General features: G+C 39.2%; 1 protein-coding gene across 1 annotated transcript in view; it reads right to left on the bottom strand.

The window, feature by feature from the left end:
* The window catches only part of LOC137170386 (dematin-like), a 37,922-nt gene that overhangs the window by 17,281 nt on the left and 1,466 nt on the right, over nt 1-19,175 (bottom strand). The window contains exons 2-3 of the mRNA XM_067573727.1: nt 3,355-3,399; nt 576-641 (exon numbers count right to left, since the gene is read on the bottom strand). The gene's annotated coding sequence lies outside the window, so the exon portion shown is untranslated. The remainder of the gene's footprint in view (nt 1-575; nt 642-3,354; nt 3,400-19,175) is intronic.

Below are 19,175 nucleotides of genomic sequence, written 5' to 3'. Positions count from 1 at the left end.
AAAGAAGATACAGTTTGTGCTCAAAGCTAACAAAGTTACTGTGTGATGCTAATCTTTAGTTAGCTGGTTAACATTGGCGGACTGTGGGGCTAACTGTGCCTTTAAAACTGAGAGACAGTCACTGCTGGTAACTGTATTGTTGGTTCACAGAAAAAATGCTCGAAAATGCTTTGGAGTTGTTGAAAGGTGATTTTTTTCTCTTTGAGTCTTTGTGCTAAGCTAGGCTAAACACATCCTGGACCTTTCTCTGTACCAGACACAGATATACATCTGAGCTTACAGAAGACAGAGAACAAGAAGATCTTCTCTAAATGATGTTATGAGTATTTTTCTTAAAAAAAATATTGTGTGTATGTAAATCTCAGACAGATAACACAGCTGTCAGTATTCAGAGCTCTGCTGCAGCTGCTGGGTTGCCAGTTCTGCATTGTGTGATGTGACCGACGGACACAAAGGGATTATTCCAGAGTCCACAGCTTTGTTGTGAGTCTGGGTAACCTGCGGTCAGTGACGGGAAACTCCCTGCACACACGCTCACAGCCAAATACAGCGTTTGGTGTGTTTGATGATGTTACCTCAGGGAGAAAAAGGGATCATGTCTGTTTCTGTTTGTCTTCAGGGCTCTGCAGCCCGATCAGCACCTGAAACACAAACACACATGAAATCAAAATAACGCAGGACTTTTCAGGTTCATCATCTCTAAAGAATACCTCAGGTCCAGCTGTCACCAGGTTTCACCAAAACTAAGTTAACTTTAAGTAACAACCTAAAAAAAAACCTGCAAATTATTTTACTGCAAAATACTTTTTACCCAGATTTTTTAAATTATGGATTTCTGATTACATTTTAAAAGTAAGTGTATCTGTAATAAACACTGATACAATTACCAGATTGATTCCTCTGTTTTCATTTGATTTATTTACTTCACATTTAGTTCAGCAGGAAAAGCTCTTAAACTTGCAACCAAAGGTAACCTTAGATTTGCTGTCATGCCACTGAATTCATCATCATTCAAACAGCTGACTGTATTTACTTATAAACATCATCTAAAAATGCATCTTTTAAAGCTGAGTTTGAAACGATTGTATGAAAATAAATCTTATAGACAATATTATATTATGTGTTTTTTATGCAATTTATCTGGTTTTACTTTTTACTGTATAATTTTGTCTCTCTTGTCCTTTGATAAAGTGATATACAAATATTATTATTATTATTATTATTATTATTATTATTATTATTATTATTATTATTATTATTATTATTTTTTATTATTAACCAACAACAGTCTTAATTTGAGCTTTTTAGTTTTACATTTGCGCACAAATCAGTAGAGATTTTACAATCAGAATTCTTAAATTGTAAAAATGACTTAGAATGATGAACTAAAATTTATTGATTATAAAACACTGATCATGAAAACAAAACAAAAGTTCAATGTAATTAAACACAAATTCCGATATAATCAGAGCTGCAATGATTAATTGATTAGTTGATTGACAAAAAATTAATCGCCAATTATTTTGATAATGTCTATTAATAATTTTGAGTCCAAATTTTCTGATTCCAGCTTCTCAAATGTGAATATTTTCCAGTTTCTTTAGTCTCTATGACAGTAAACTGAATATCTTTGGTTTGTGGACTAAACAAGACATTTGAGGACGTCGTCTTGGACTTTGGGAAACATTGACGACATTTCAAACTAATCGATTAATTAAGAAATGATTGGTTGCAGCCCTAAATATAATGTCATTTGTCAGTCAATGCACTGTATTTTAAACCCTCTCATGAACGCTCGCAAGTCCTCAACACGGGAATCTTTGCAGTCCATCTGACGTAACATCAACACGGCATTGACTGAAGACCTGGAGCCAATCAGTGATCAATAATGGCCTTTAAAAAACCCTGCTAATCACCTCACAGGACAAAGTGATGAAAATATCTTCAAATCGTGTCAGATTGTTTCCGTCAGCAGCAGAGTTCAGAGTTTCTGCTCACTGGACAGATTTTGGTCGGACTGAACTCTACAGACGCTGCAGTATTGATCTCTGCTGGTGTCTGATGTCACCGACACCGAATAAATAATTCATGTTTTAATGTGTGGATGAATGACTCACTCTGACTGGGAGCTCTGGTCATTTTGTCCAGAAGGAAACAAGACAGAAGGACATTTTGTATGTCAGCAGTAAAAGTACATCAGTATTATGAGCTTGATGTAGTTAAAGTATTGCAGTAAAAGTACATAAGTATTATGAGCTTGATGTAGTTAAAGTATTGCAGTAAAAGGACATAAGTATTATGAGCTTGATGTAGTTAAAGTATTGCAGTAAAAGTACATAAGTATTATGAGCTTGATGTAGTTAAAGTATTGCAGTAAAAGTACATAAGTATTATGAGCTTGATGTAGTTAAAGTATTGCAGTAAAAGTAGTGGTTTGGTCCCTCTGACTGATATATTATTATATATGACATCATTAGATTATTAATAGTGAAGCATCAGTGTTAGAGCAGCATGTTACTGTTGTAGCTGCTGGAGGTGGAGCTAGTTTACACTACTTTATATACAGTTAGCTAGTTTAGTCCAGTGGTTCCCAACCTAGGGGTCGGGCCCCTCCAAAGGGTCAGCAGATAAATCTGAGGGGTGGTGAGATGATTAATGGGAGAGGAAAGAAGAAAAAACAAAGTTCTGATACACAAATCTGTTTTTTGTATTTTAAAAGCTTGTTATATTATCCATTGTGTCAAATCTTCATCTGAAAAGTAACTAAAGCTGTCAAATAAATGTAGTGGAGTAGAAAGTACAATATTTCCCTCTGAGATGTAGAAAGTAGCATCACATGGAAATACTCAAGTAAAGTACCTCAAACTGTACTACAGTAAATGTACTTAGTTACTTTCCACTGCTGTCGTTCAGGCTCAAAGGGTTAAAGGAAACAGAACTAACAGTTTCTCCTCATCAGTAGATTCCATCTCTGTCTGTCCCTGGAGAGAGATCAATTACAATCTAATGGCTCCTAATGATCAGTCGTCTGATCAATAAAGTGCAGGACTCAGGTGTTAGAGCCTCCTCAGTCACAGAGCAGAGAGGAAACACTCCTGCTCATCATTTCATCAGTGTTTTTTTTATACATTGATTAGCTTCATTTCTATGGAAATCAATCTGCAGGATAATCAATCACTTTCCTTCAATCTGATCTGTTTTTGTCAGATATGCTTTTAACCCCGAGTCTCTGTGTTATTTATTCTTTTATCCATTGTTACAAGCTAAATGTGTAATGTATAATATAAAATTGATGGATGATTTGGAAATCAAATCATGCTGGAACTGGTTAAAACTGTAAAAAAAAAAACGTACATGTTCAGTCGTTTCCTTCTGCAGATCTTCAGCTCAGCTGCTCGTCTGCTGAGAGAAAACCAAAGAGAGAGATTGAAGACGTCAGAAAGAAGCAGCCGAGGAATAAAAAACAGACCACAGAGACTTTGCCTCTGTATGTTCTGTGTTCACTTGAACATTTCTGACGGAGCAGAAGACGGAGACGCTGTGAGGAAAATGCTTCAGATTTATGTGTCAAATCTCATCTTTGCAGCAGACAGAAACCCAGAGAAGCATCTTTAGTGGACTAAACACCAGAGTCTCTGCTAGATTTCTGTAGACTCGTCCGCCTCTTGTTTTCTTTGTCTCACAGTGAAGCTCTTGCATCTATTTTCAGATTCAGGTTTTTTTATTTCTGTTGCTAAGCGATGATGCTGGCAGGAGACAAACTGCAGGAGTTTGATCAGAGGTTGAAATCTGCTGCATCTGACTGAAAACACAAGAAACTGAGTGAATATTTAACTATAACTAGAGTTTATCCCACTTGATTTGTTACCAGTTAACTTTAAACCTGCATTAACTGATGTTTTGTCCTCCAGTTTTCATCAGGAGGACATTGTTTCATTGTTTCTGTCCACCTGGTGAATGTGAGTCCACTATTCACTCTCTTTTAGCTCTGTTTTTACTCTCCACCAGCTCCTGAGGGAAATATCTGGTTCTTTAGCTGCTAAATGCTCCACTATGTTCACCAGCTAGTCTACAGCTAACTGTGTCTGTTAGCAGGTAGCGTACGGCGGCTTTTTTACAGCTTTTATTCTGAAAAACGACGCTGAGAGTGAACCAAAGCCGAGAGGAGCTGCAGGCTTGTTTTGTCCGACCGACGGTCCAAAAAGCTAAAGATCTTTATTTATTTATTGCCATGACGACAAAGAAAAGCAACAAATCATCACATCTGAGAAGCTGAAACTAGAGAATATTTGGCCTTTTTGCTCGTAAAGTGACGATCAGTTAACCGACTAATCATTGCAGATCTAAAGTATTGCTTTGTGGGACTTTTAGCGAACACTAGTGAGCATGTTATGGAGGTATTAAAATCCCCTGCAGCCCAAAGAGAAAGAAGGAACCTCAAACTGCAAACAGGGTCAGTTTTTCCTCTTTGTATTATGAATTTTTAAACCATGAAGCCAAAACCAAAGTAAAGTCCGTGTCCGGGGGAGAATTATTAATGTGCAGCAGAACTCACAGTGTGAGTTCAACTGAACCGACGCCATGTTTGAGTCCAGAATCCAGCTCTTATAATACACACTTACTTGCTTTAATAGTTATTTAATTACCCTCATGTTGGTGTTTTGAATAGTTTTTAATATTGTTTTATTTCCTGTAAGTTGCTCTGGGTATGAAACGTGTTTCTGTAGATAAATAAACTCGTCTCTACTGTCGGAGCAGCTCTTTATGTTAAAATTAGAGCGGCAACGATTAGTCATTTCATCAATTTGTTGCTAACTATTAAATAAAACACCAACTACTTTCATAATCGATTAATCGTCTGAGTCATTTTTTTAAGAAAAAACGTCCAATTTCTCTGATCTCAGCTTCTTCAATGTGAATATTTTCTGGTTTCTATGACAGTAAACTGAAGATCTTTGAGTTGTGGACAAAACGAGACATTTGATGACGTCGTCTTGGAAACACTGATCAACATTTTTCACCATTTTAATTAACAGATTAATAGCCGCAGTTGAAATAATATGATAAAAATTAAATAAATACATAAAAATATGAATAAGAATTTGAGTAAACACAGTTCAGGTCATCATTTACCTGCAGGTTACCATAGCAACAGTATTTGCTAACTCTCACTAGAGGTGAAACGTAACTGAATCTTCACTTCTTCTGTGAAGCCCCGCCCCCTACTCTGCCTCTGATTGGCTGACCGTGATATCCTTACCCTAAGCCAATCATCTCGCTCCTCATGACTAAACCTAACCAATCACAACCAACCAAGGCGACGAGTACGAGCCAATCAGAGGCAGAGAAGGGCGGGTCTTCATGGAAGGTGGGTAGGAAGCAAAAATAAGACACCTGTGAGTTAAAATGACTTCAAACAAACTTAAAAATGAACTAAGATTTGAACACAGCTCCTCCCGGTCATGATATAAATATAATAAAACACTCCGAGGTGTTAAAAGTTATATATTAAAATACATCACTGTTGGGTTTTTTTGGTCAACAGGTTGTTAAGTGAGTGTTTGTTTCAGCTCTCGCTCAGCACATCTCCCTCTGGGACTGGAGATAACTCAGTGGAATGCTGGGAGATATCTGAGGGTTGCTAGGTTACCACACCCAGCCGTCCAATCAGCTGGCAGAAATGTGGGAGAAACAAAGAGAGAGAGAGAGAGAGAGATGCTGCACTGAAATAGACCTCCCACCATCAGACCACCCCGACGCCGAGAGAGAGAGAGAGAGAGAGAGAGAGAGAAGTACAACCACACACACACACACACCGCCGGGGTCACAAGCTCAGGTAAACCCCACCCGGCTGCCACGTCTAGGAGTCTAAATCTGACGTCCCCACAGCTCAGCAGCTATTCCGTTTTTCAGTGCATTGTAATTTGAAAAAAGAAAAATTGTCATAATTTTGTTTTTTTTGGTCAGTTCATCATCTGTTCACCTACAGTCTGAGATTTCCTACATTTCCCAGAATTCCTTTGGGTGAGGGGACGCCAGCGTGTTGCTCTCAGCTGCTGGTTGTGTGAGCAGGAGGAGACAGTGATGGTGAAAGTGTGAGTCTCACTCCCAACTGAAAACACAAACTGAAGAAAATTTTTTAAAAAAAATAACCAGAATCTGTTTTTAAAGAAGAAGTTTTGTTATTTTTCATTTCTGAAAAGAAAGAAACTACAAAAAGCTTTTTTGTCTACTAATAAACATAATGTTTGCACGTCTGGGTACATTTTTAAGTTGTCTGGTACTAAAATACTCTTTTTGACAACTTACTTGTAGAATAAAAACATGTTTTACTACAAATTTATAGTGTATCATTATGTCTTAACACAAATCAGCTGTGAAATAACATTAAATAAAATTTAAAAAATAAAATAAAATACAATCTAAAACAATCAAAATGATGATGGAGCCTCTGGAGATTAACCTGAGCTCATGAATCTGACCAGACGTCTGAATCTGTAACTCTGATTATTATTATCAGCATTAAATATTAATTAATAGTTGTTGCATTAACACTACTACTGTAATACTGTACATGCTAACACTACAGCTAGCGTACAGTGTTATATATAGTTACCATTAATTAAATGATATAAATCATCACAATAATAATATAATATAAATAATAAATAAATAATAATAATAAATAATATAAATAATAATAATAATAATATAAAATAAGGTAATCTACAAAATAAAAAATACAAATTTAAAAAAAAATACAGTATAATAATACAGTAAAAGCCAGAATTCAAATAGCCTCCGAGTCTCAAATAATAATAATAATAATAATAATAATAATAATAATGAAGGTCGAAGGTCACAAACAGTTTACATGAGATTTCAGTTATAGAGAAGAAAAAACTCAAAAATATATTAATTAAAGACGACTGCAGAGGTGAAGTTAACGGACTGGCTGACGTCACCAGTGAGTGTCTGTCTGTCTCTCTCTCTCTCTCTCTCTCTTTCTCTCTCTCTCTCTCTCTCTCTCTCTCTCTCTCTCTTTGTGTTTGGATTGAAGAGACGTAAATTATCTCGTTAACATCACTGAGGAGGTCGTTAGTAGCGGTCACTGCATTTTTACACCCAAAGAAAAACACACTCAGGTCCTGAGAATGTGCAGACCTTACATTCAGATTTATAACTGCTGCTGCACACACACACACACACACACACACACACACACACACACACACATATCACATATCACTTCTTTTCGCCCTCATAAGGGAGGCGAGTCTCCACAACATGAGGAATACCTGGACCACACACACACACACACACACACACACACACACAGAGGTCAGAGGTCAAGTACACACACATACACACACATTTCTGAATATGTACTATTTGTTGTATAACTCCTACAATCTAAAAAGAAGCTTAATTCACATTAACTACATGTTCTCTTTTTCTTCCATGGTGGTGCATTCAGGGACTCTCAGAGTGTTTTCAAACCAGCCAGCAGCTTCATATCTTGAGGCTGAAGCACCTTAAAGGTCCACCGACGGCCGCTAGCTGCTCCGACTGACTCCAAGTCAAAAAGCCTCAACTTCTCTCTAGAAATATGAAATCAATCATTGTTTTCAACGAGTCATTCTGGTCTCAATCTCTAAATTCAGACCCTCTAATAAGTGTGCTGGTGGTCATTTTGGAAATTATTGCTCCGTTAATAAGATTTGAGGACTTATAGTAGCTTTGATGTCTGCTGTGTGGGCGTTGATTGACAGCTGTGATTGACAGTCGGCTCACCTGCTGCTCTGCTTATGTTACTTCATTATGATACCTGCCCTGTTAGCACAGTTTAGCTAAAGTAGCTAACATTAGCTCAAGTGTGCAGCGCTCGGTGTTCCCGGTAAGCTAGCTTGGGTCCGAGGTAGCGGGGCGTGTTTCCAGTGCGTGAAAAGCAACACGCTGCACTCCTTATCTGGAAGCTCCTGAGATGCACCTCACTACGTCCGTCGTTATGTTCAGTGTATGATTTATACCTCTGGTGTGTTTGTTCTGGTCTGAATCAGTGAACCAAAATGCATCATTAAAAGCCAGGTGAGACGTAAACACAGGAAGAAGCTCCCATCTGCCCAAATATCAAGAAGATGACGTACTTGGTTGTTCTCACCACCATTAATCATATCTGCAGAATGTTCACTGACACGTAGTTTCCCTCCGATATCTGCTCATAGCAACTAAAGCATGATATTAACATAAATATGTTAATCTCCTTCCTGCAACCTGTGTACGACAGAACATAATCCAGGAAGCACTTATATTTGCCTCCATTGGAAAAAGAAACTAGTAGCATATAAATATCATTTCAACATACATTTTTGTACAAATAATCTCCAATCTGTTGGTTAAACCTGCAGTTTCAGCTCTAAAATGTTCCTGTTTACGTCTTTATGTAGGAATCTGCTTTGATTTTCCTCGTCTGGATGTTACATGAAGCTGCTCGCATCCTCCTGCTGCGTTTATGCTGTTTGCCTCCTCAGAGTTTTTTTTTGTCGAGTCGTGATGCAGTAAAATGTAAAAGATGTTGATGCCTGAAGCTGAAAGTGGGTCACAGACTGAAAACTGCTGAGTCACAGCTCTGATTATTCAGATTCTCTGTTCAAACATCTGCTGAGCTTCGAATGTTTTAATCTGCAGCTTTTTCACACCAAAACATTTTTTTTTTTACTTTTGCTGCTCTGAACATTGAATTTCTACTAACTTCATGCTGTTGAACAGCAAGTGACACATTTAGAGTATTAATGTATTAGTGATAAACAGATAAACTGCATCAATAAGAAGGAATGAAAAGAAAGATGTAAACAGTGATGTTAACACGCTAAACATAAGTAAGGTGAATGTATTCTGCACATTTCCAGCCTCTATATTTATATTCTGGGGCTCTACTGGAATATCTTTGCATGATTTCCAGTTAAAAACTGCTTATTTATCTTCTACTGGTCCTTTATGCAGCCCCTCAGTTCAGCCTCTGTCTGAAACAGGCCGTTTTAGCTCCTGTCTCTTTAAGGCCCGCCTCCTGATGAGCCCACTCTGTTCTGATTGGTCAGCTTTCAGGAAGCTTCCTCCGGCTCCGGAGGCTACGTAAACAAACTATAGTAGCAGGATTTCACTTCTTTTTCTCCTTCTTTACTCCAAATGTCAACTTCTCAAATCCATCCGTACATGTTGGAGCTGAACAACACATGGAAACACCTTAGCAACCAAGGCTGCAGGACGAACAGCCGTTTATGAGCATGTGCGACAAGCCGATGTCAGCTTGTCAGATGTCGGCTGAAAAAAACGTCACAAACAAAGTGTCCGGGGCAGGTTGAAGCCCTGTCTTTTGACTTGCAGGCAGCATTTCCGCATACGTTCACCTCAAGTTTTGGAACTTGGAACAACACATGGAAACACCTTAGCAACCACCTTAGCAACCACCTTAGCAACCAAGGCTGTAGAGAGGATGCACAGTCATGGACATGTGACGAGATGACGTCATCTTGTCAGGAAAGTAAACAAAGTGTTCAGAGCAGGTTGAAGCCCTGACTCTTGACTCGCAGGCAGCATTTCTACATACGTTCACCTCAAGTTTTGATCATCCAACATCATAACAGGATAAAAATAACAGAAAACCACAAAAAGCAGAATACGTCATGTTTAACTCAACTCTCAGCTCTCTCTCTTTTTTTTTGCTTTGTTCACACTATTTCTGTCACTTGTCATGTGAGCAGCTGCATGAAACACTATGAATGTTTCCCCCCAGTGAGACTGTCTGAAGATATGCACCGTTATCCTGCATTTAAATGATATCACGTCTCCCTCCCTCCACTTCTGGACGTCGACAACAACCGTCTCCCGACGTTGTCAGAACTACTTCTGATCTGAGGGGACAGACGGACAGATCCCCACAGTCATATTATAGTTTAGAGACGACGTCACATCACATAACTCATAATACAAATAAATAAATAAGATTTTGAGACTTGCAAAAAGGTTTTCCAAATCAATTGAAGAAAGAATAAAAATTGGGCTCGTTGTTAGTTGTTCTTAACTGATGGATGTGATATTTCTCCAGCAGACAAATAAGTTTTATACAGTCATCAATCATTCTGTTATTGATTTTAACAGATCAAAACAAAACCAGGAGTTCTGACTGATTAATTTGCTAAAAAAAAAAAAAAAAAATTTTTTTTTGATTGATTTTGACGTTAATTCTATTTCAGATTTACAAAAAAATGAGCAAAACAGAGAAAAATCTTTACATTTACTGATGATTTTTGTTACACGGATGAAAGTGATGCAAAATATTCAAATTAAACTCCATGTTGGTTATAAAGAACCTGAACCTGAACTCACATACAGGAAATCACAAGACCGTTACAGGACGCTGTGTGTGTGTGCGTGTGTGTGTGTGTGTGTGTGTGTGTGTGTGTGTGTGTGAGTGTGTGTGTGAGTGTGTGTGTGTGTGTGAGTGTGTGTGTGTGTGTGTGTGTGAGTGTGTGTGTGTGTGTGTGTGTGTGTGTGTGTGTGTGTGTGTGTGCGTGTGTGTGTGTGTGTGTGTGTGTGTGAGTGTGTGTGTGTGTGTGTGCTGGCAGGCTCTTATCTCGCCTCACAGAGATGTGACCACACCCAGTCTGTCATCGTTAGGGCAACGGCTGCTGTCATTGGCTGATGCAGACGACATCACAGCTGCAGTGTGACAGTTTCACATGTTTGTTGTGACGTTGTGATTGACAAGAACTCAAGGACGCTTCTCATGTTTCCTCCGTTCCTTCCACACTCACTCACATCTCTCCTAAACTCCCTTCGCCTCTCTACTTTCCTTCCTTCATCTTTATGCCACATTCACGCCGTGTTAGATGGATGGGAATGTTCATTAAAGAGCTCTAAACAGCTCTATATTTATATTCTGGGGCTCTACTGGAATATCTTTGCATGATTTCCAGTTTAAAACTCCTTATTTATCTTCTACTGGTCCTTTATGCAGCCCCTCAGTTCAGCCTCTGTCTGAAACAGGCCGTTTTAGCTCCTGTCTCTTTAAGGCCCCGCCTCCTGATGAGCCCACTCTGTTCTGATTGGTCAGCTTCAGGAAGCTTCCTCCGGCTCCGGAGGCTACGTAAACAAACTGTAGTAGCAGGATTTCACTTCTTTTTCTCCTTCTTTACTCCAAATGTCAACTTCTCAAATCCAGCCGTACATGTTAGCAACCACCTTAGCAACCACCTTAGCAACCACCTTAGCAACCAAGGCTACAGGACGGACAGCCGGTTATGAGCATGTGCGACAAACCGATGTCAGCTTGTCAGATGTCGGCTGAAAAAAAACGTCACAAACGAAGCGTTCAGGGCGGGTTGAAGCCCTGAGTTTTGACTTGCAGGCTGCGTTTCCGCATACGTTCACCTCAAGTTTTGGAACTTTGATCATGTTTAACATCCAACATCAGAACAGGAAATAAATAACAGAAAACCACAATAAGCAGAATTTGTTAAGGACAACTCAGGAAGGTTGTATGAGGGTTTAAAATCATATTATATCCATTAAATTTGAGTTTAATTACATTGACTTTGGCTGACGTGTTTCTTTTGGTTTTCAGGCACTTCTGTATCATCAAGTGCCAAGTTGGCGCATTTTCCTGTTAATGTCAATGACTTGGAGGTTGACATGAATGTTGTTTGCAGGTCAGAAACTCTGACAAAACACAAAGGCAGTATAACTCTCTTTCCTTATCTCCTTCTTTCCATTTGTAGCTTCCTACCATCCTCCGTTCCTTCCACATCCCCTCATCTCTACATGTTTCCTTCTTCCTTTTCCTCGCTTACTTCTCCTTTTTTTCCTCTCCTGCATCCTTTAATTTCCTATATTTGTCTTTCCTTCTCTACTTCTCTAGTCGACCTTTCACTATCACATAGTCCAGCTGTCGTCATATCTTTGTATTCCCGTTGTCATGACGACGGCTCTGGGATGAAACAGTGATTCCGGTAAACGTTTTCCTCTCCTGAACCTCTCTGACTCGTCTTTGAAAAGGTTTGTTCCAACAAACGTCACAAAGTTTAATGAAATCTCTGGTTTCAGTCTGATGAATGTCAGCTGTTCATGAGAAGCACATTCAAACTTTATCGTTTCAGGTCAGACTGACTCTTCATAACATGTATGACAGCTCTGAACTTGTACGAGAACAGACAAGAGAAACACACCGACACCTTGATGGTTTATCACATGATCAGCCTTCTCTAAACTCTGCGTGTTTGCGCTGTGACCCGGCAGCCGAGTGTGGGTGAAACCGCTGAGCAGAGATGTATTTTTAACTGGTGCTGGTCTGATATCAGAGCAGAGAAGAAGAAGGTCCATCTGTCATATCAGCAAACACGAGAGCTGCTCAACTTAAAATTCCTGCAGTGGAGAATCAACTGACGAGTGGATGGCAGCCTGAACGCCTGCAGCCAAAACAATAAACTACAACCCCTCTAAACCCCCCCAACACCACCACCACCACCACCACCACCACCACCACCACCGCTGGCTGCGCCTGTGGCCTCATTCCTGCAGCATCAACAGCCCCCCCCTCAGCCCCCCCCCCCCCCCCCACCCGGCCCCCTGCTGTACCCAGAGATAAGAGCTGAGGCCTCCGTCTGTTGCAGCAACAGCCTGGATTCAACCCGCACTAATTATTAAAGGAACATTCTGCTTTTTTTACAACCTGAGGATTAAAATGACGCAACTACTGTAGAGCACAGACATTTACACGACATCTCAGAGGGAAATATTGTACTTTCTACTCCACTACATTTATTTGACAGCTTTAGTTACTTTTCAGATGAAGATTTGACACAATGGATAATATAACAAGCTTTTAAAATACAACACATTGTTAAAGATGAAACCAGTGGTTTCCAACCTTTTTGTCTTTTGACGTCTTACAAAAAGCAGTGTGTAGTCGGGGTCACATTTCACATGTCTATGAGTTGTTAACAGCTCCACCAAATAGTGATTTTTCCCTCTAAACTTCTCACATGCTTTCATTTCAATAAATGTTCAAATGATCCAATATTTCAGCAAAAATCAAAGATTAGAGAAAAAGTCCAAAAACTGAAAACAGATTTGTGTATCAGAACTTTGTTTTTTCTTCTTTCCTCTCCCATTAATCATCTCACCACCCCTCAGATTTATCTGCTGACCCTTTGGAGGGGCCCGACCCCTAGGTTGGGAACCACTGGACTAAACTAGCTAACTGTATATAAAGTAGTGTAAACTAGCTCCACCTCCAGCAGCTACAACAGTAACATGCTGCTCTAACACTGATGCTTCACTATTAATAATCTAATGATGTCATATATAATAATATATCAGTCAGAGGGACCAAACCACTACTTTTACTGCAATACTTTAACTACATCAAGCTCATAATACTTATGTACTTTTACTGCAATACTTTAACTACATCAAGCTCATAATACTTATGTACTTTTACTGCAATACTTTAACTACATCAAGCTCATAATACTTATGTACTTTTACTGCAATACTTTAACTACATCAAGCTCATAATACTTATGTACTTTTACTGCAATACTTTAACTACATCAAGCTCATAATACTTATGTACTTTTACTGCAATACTTTAACTACATCAAGCTCATAATACTTATGTACGTTTACTGCAATACTTTAACTACATCAAGCTCATAATACTTATGTACGTTTACTGCAATACTTTAACTACATCAAGCTCATAATACTTATGTACGTTTACTGCAATACTTTAACTACATCAAGCTCATAATACTTATGTACTTTTACTCAAGTGTTGTTTTTTTTTTCATTTCAATTTTTCATGCAGGACTTTTACTTGTAATGGAGTATTTTTACATTGCTGTATCTGAATATCTACGTCTACTATCTACTTCTTCCACCACTGAGTGCAGGGAACCACGACACAATGTACAGTTTGTGGCACCAGCAGAAAGGTCATGAGGTCATTAAAAGCTAAGGTTCATCCTCTGAGGAGTCAGCAGTTAGATTCAACCACGGTCCAGTTTTGTTTCTTTTAATTTGTTTAAGAACTGAACTGAGAACTGATTCCTGACAGTATCTGATGTCATGTTTCTCATCAGTAAGTTGCAGCTTATTTTAATCCTCATTTGTCTAAAAATGACTCATATGTGATGATGTGTGTTGTACTCAGAGACCGACTGTATCGGTTATTCACGCACAGCTTCATTAATGGTTGACAGAAAGACGAAAATAGCATCAACACACATTTGTGAAGAACAAATTCTGGTCCAACATTAAAATGTCATTTCTGGTCGGTTTATTAGACTTAATTTCAAACAGCAGTTTAAATACCTCACTGGGATTTATTTTATTATCTACAGCAGATTTGTGAAACATGATGTCAAAGTTATGATGTCTATTAAAGTCAAAGCTTCATCTTTAATTAGGGGACGAATATTTTAGCTGCAGGGCCAGACTTGGCCCACGAGCCGCTATTTGACTACCAGTGATCTATAGGCCCCTTGCTTGTGTGTAACACTGTAATGTATAAAGGTCTCCATTTATATGCAGTTATATGTTGAAAATATAGTCATTACATTATTAATAATTATTAATTATTACATTATTATTATTGCTATTAAAGTAAAGGTTATAAACTGCTAAACTTTAGTCCAGTTTTATCAGAACTTGTGCTGTTCTCAGCTGTTTCAACAACAAACCGACACTCTGGAAACCACAGAAAGTAAAAGCCAGAAGCCGCTGCTCCATGAAATCTGTTTGACTTTCATAAATCTCCATTAAATCCTCATGTTTCATACTGAGCAGCGCGCCGACAAAGGACCGACCAGATACCGCTAATCCTGGTCCCACACTAGAGGATAATTAGGCCGATTTTGGGTCTGATTCGCCCCCCCCCCCGACCATTGCGGGGGTGTTCGAGGCTGGTCTGAACAGATTATCTGCCCAAATGATGCTGTAGTGTGAGGAGTTTACAGACATAATCTTAATGTTACCGACTGGATCGCAGTTTCCACGATTTCAAATCCTAAATATCAAACATGTTTGATATTTATGACTTTAAATCCTGTATCATGAAAGCAACAGCGATGGAATATTGAGCAGAAACCTGCAATATCCAATGAGAGCGAGCTGAGCGGGAAGCGTCACCAACCGGATGTTGCGTACTTGTGAAGAACAGAAACATGGTTTGTCTCTGGAGCCAGGTGGACGGTAGAAAAGGAAGACAAGCTTGTGGATTTATGGCAACAGTATAAATGCTTGTTTAATGTCTTGTGCAAGACGTTCCACAACAGGGCAAAAAGTGCCTTGGCTTTGGATGTAACAGGTGAGCTAAAATGCTAATGCTAATGTAAAGTAGCTGCAAAAGTTTATTGTGTTAACTGTGTAACTCCATCCTCTCAGACATGACGTCATCCACAGTTTCTTTCTCTTGTTTTGTTTTTCAGTGCAAATCACACACAAGTGCAACCAGCTGACGACGACATGCTTGTTTTTTTTTCTGAAGTCACGTTTAATCACGTGAGTTTCTGTGAGATCATAAGTCCCTGGAATCGCCACTTTGAAATCGTTTAGCATAAACGCCAAGTGTGTGTTCCTTCCCCTCTCGACTGAATCGACTGGTGTGTGTCTGTTCTCACGATTAAAATATTAAAAATCGGTTCAATCTGTCGTAATGTCTGTGATCTCCCACGTTTTTAATATCAGTTAAGATTTGTAAATCCTCTTGTGTGCACCGGTCTTAAAAGTCGGAGCCGATGATTAGCCGCTGGTCTCTGTTAGCTTTCACATCCAGACAGAAGCTACGTTCATGTTTTTTTTTTCACAATTTCACACAGACGACCTTCATCTGTCCACCATGATGAACATCAGTCCGACTCTGCAGAGATGGAGGTGAATCAGCCGCCGGATTCATCTCATCGTAGACTTTATTTCTCTATAATGACGCCACCTAATTTCACCCTTTGCTCCCATAATAATTACTACGTACATTAGAGGGAACTTGCTGAAACGACTCATTGCGTCGTCTTTCTTGGGTGAAGAGTCTCTGTTAGCAAGTCATAAGGCAAATTACACATGTTATCCTAACCTGCTAGATGTCTGCTGGTTTTCCTGCCAAAAAATTTCAAAATAAAATTCAAAACCTTATATGAAATAGTCTACTCCTCCTCTGTTAATTGATGCTTGATTGCATGTCTCTCTCCTTTAAACATACTCACAGCTAGAGAGGAAAACTGTGGATTTCACAACCTGCGGTGAGTCACGAAGAATGAAAAACACACCTGGAATCAGAATCAGCAGCATCTCCACTCTGACTGTCTATTTCTGCTGCAGTAGAGTCTCAGTGGAGCAAACTTTCTATTGTATAACATGAGTGAAGATGACTCATGTGTCCAGAAATAGAGGAGAGCGGCGCCCACGCAGCACGCTGACACGTTCAGGGACTGTACGAGTACAGGACGCCAGCGATGTGAACAAAACACAAACTGTGAGCTTATGGATGTTCAGAAACCAGTTTTAGGTTTACAGAACCACTCGCTGACATTTTTCCAACACTGTAAAAATCAGCCACTCCTATTCTTTGACATAAAAATGTAAATTGTGCCAACAAATCATGCAAGTCAACTTCAAATCTTAATCTATTACAAAGGAAGTTCTGTTAACTTGTCTTCAGTTTGGGTCAGTCTTCAATATTCAGTAAGTTAAATTAGTGACACTTTAAATAAATGTTGATGATATTGTCTTTTACTCCCGATAGAGTGATCTAGGTACCCTACCCTTAAAGTCATACTGAATCACATTTAATCATCATTGTTTGCAGTCAAAAATAATATCAATATGTTTTTTTTAAGTGTATTGTTAATCGTCTTGTATTATTAAAATGAAGAAAAATATCAGAAATATTCCTTTTTGTCTCAGCTGGCTGGAGGCGGTGTCTGTGTTTGATTGACAGCAGCTGGAGGGAGCGTGTCGGTGTCTATATTTGATTGAAAGCAGCTGAGGGGGCGTGTCGGTGTCTGTGTTTGATTGACAGCAGCTGGAGGGGGCGTGTCGGTGTCTGTGTTTGATTGACAGCAGCTGGAGGGGGCGTGTCGGTGTCTGTGTTTGATTGACAGCAGCTGGAGGGGGCGTGTCGGTGTCTGTGTTTGATTGACAGCAGCTGGAGGGAGCATGTCGGTGTCTGTGTCACTAACAGGGATCTTGAAGAACAACCAAACCAGCATCTAAAGGGTCCCAAGTGACATTTGCAGGTATATTACATTCTGTTTAATGTGCTGCAGCTGAGCAGCTGATTGGCTATCTAGCTGCTAACTGGTGTTATTGGTGCACTTTTCTCTGATGAATGTATGTTTGGTGGCTTGTTCAACAAACTAATCTGCAGGACAAGTCATGTGTTCATGTTTGTAAGTTAAATAAGGAGACGTTGGCAGGAAAGCTAATGTGGGTTGTTGTTCAGAGTTTGTGTCTCTTTTGTGGTGTAGCAGGATGCAATCAGGCTCAGTGTGACCGCCTGCTCTGACTATGATAGAACGACACGTTATCTCTTTATGCAAAGATCTGTTTTGTTGTAATCGAAATAAGGCCTCCAGCTACGTAAGCAGATGATGGGATTACATTTAATGGAAATAATATAAAACTAGGGGATATCATCGTGAAATCAAAGAATTTAACCTCAAAAACTTTTTGTTGTGTTTTTTTCTCTGTACAGCCGAGGGGTAGAGGGTATATGGGTAAAGTGTGCAGGAGCTGCTCTTGTTTGTTGTGTTATTTTGGTGACATAAAACAGTCTCCAGACAGAGATTTTAACATATCTTGTTTGAGTCTATATTTTTTGTTTCGTGTTATGTAACCTGTTTCCTTAACAAACTACATGGGAAAAAAAAGCAATAAAAAAAGTTTGTCGGAAAAAACCTTTAACCTCTTTAACTTCTTTTGCTCCCTCTCTCGTGGTTTTGCCGTAATCAGGAAGACCTTTTGGAAATCCGCCCAGACATTCTCATGAAAAAGCAAACACTGTAGAATGTTGGTTTTTATCTTCTTCAAATGTGAGGCAGATATTCACTGATATTTATTTTACAGCCCCAAACTGCCGTCCACCTTTACAGACAAATCCACAGGCGGATATTTAATCTGAAAAACAAAGGTTTTACTGACTTCAAAACCTTCAAAACCTTTCCTTTCTGGTAAGATCTTATTGAAGCAGATAGTCGCTGTGATTTTAGGAGCTGCTGCCATTTTAATTTGAGTATGTCATTCTAGTTTTTGCTCCAAAATAAAGGTTAAAATACTCTGTTTTGGTTTCAGGAAAAGTGATTTACAGTACAGATATGTAGCTGTAGTAGATCAATGTAGATGACCCTCAAACAGTCCTTCCAGAAATGTCCTCAATACGTTGGTTTAACACACACACACACACACACACACACACACACACACACACACACACACACACACAGCAGTTTCTTTCTAGCTCCCACAGGACTGGAAACGCATTATTCACAGCTGCAGCGGGTTCAATAGGACAGCGAGCGGCAGAGAGCTGATCTGTCATCAGCTCGTCTGCCTGCTGCATTTTTACATTCTGCTGAGATTATGAAGCATCTCTCACATTCTCACACATGTTTCTGACCTCTGACCTCAATCAAACATTCAGGACCAGACTGTTAAGACTAATTCGCAAAAAAAAAAAAAGACACAAATAAAATCAACTATAAAACAGAACAATTCACAATTCACATCAATTCCAAGAGCAGAGACTCTGTTGTTCATTGTTTCCATGACGACGCCTCTCTCCCACATCTCCACTCAGCCCTTATTGGCTCCCTCACAACACCAACGTCTCTGTTCATCACATGTTCGACTTCATCACCTCAAGAACAGAAACATTTCACAGATTTGTGTATCAGAACTTTGTTTTTTCTTCTTTCCTCTCCCATTAATCATCTCACCACCCCTCAGATTTATCTGCTGACCCTTTGGAGGGGCCCGACCCCTAGGTTGGGAACCACTGGACTAAACTAGCTAACTGTATATAAAGTAGTGTAAACTAGCTCCACCTCCAGAAGCTACAACAGTAACATGCTGCTCTAACACTGATGCTTCACTATTAATAATCTAATGATGTCATATATAAT

The sequence above is a fragment of the Thunnus thynnus genome, chromosome 2, assembly GCF_963924715.1.
Source record: "Thunnus thynnus chromosome 2, fThuThy2.1, whole genome shotgun sequence".
Classification (NCBI taxonomy): Eukaryota; Metazoa; Chordata; class Actinopteri; order Scombriformes; family Scombridae; genus Thunnus; species Thunnus thynnus.
The sequence above is the reverse complement of the archived record's forward strand: the minus strand, read 5'-3'. Positions and strand labels throughout refer to the sequence as shown.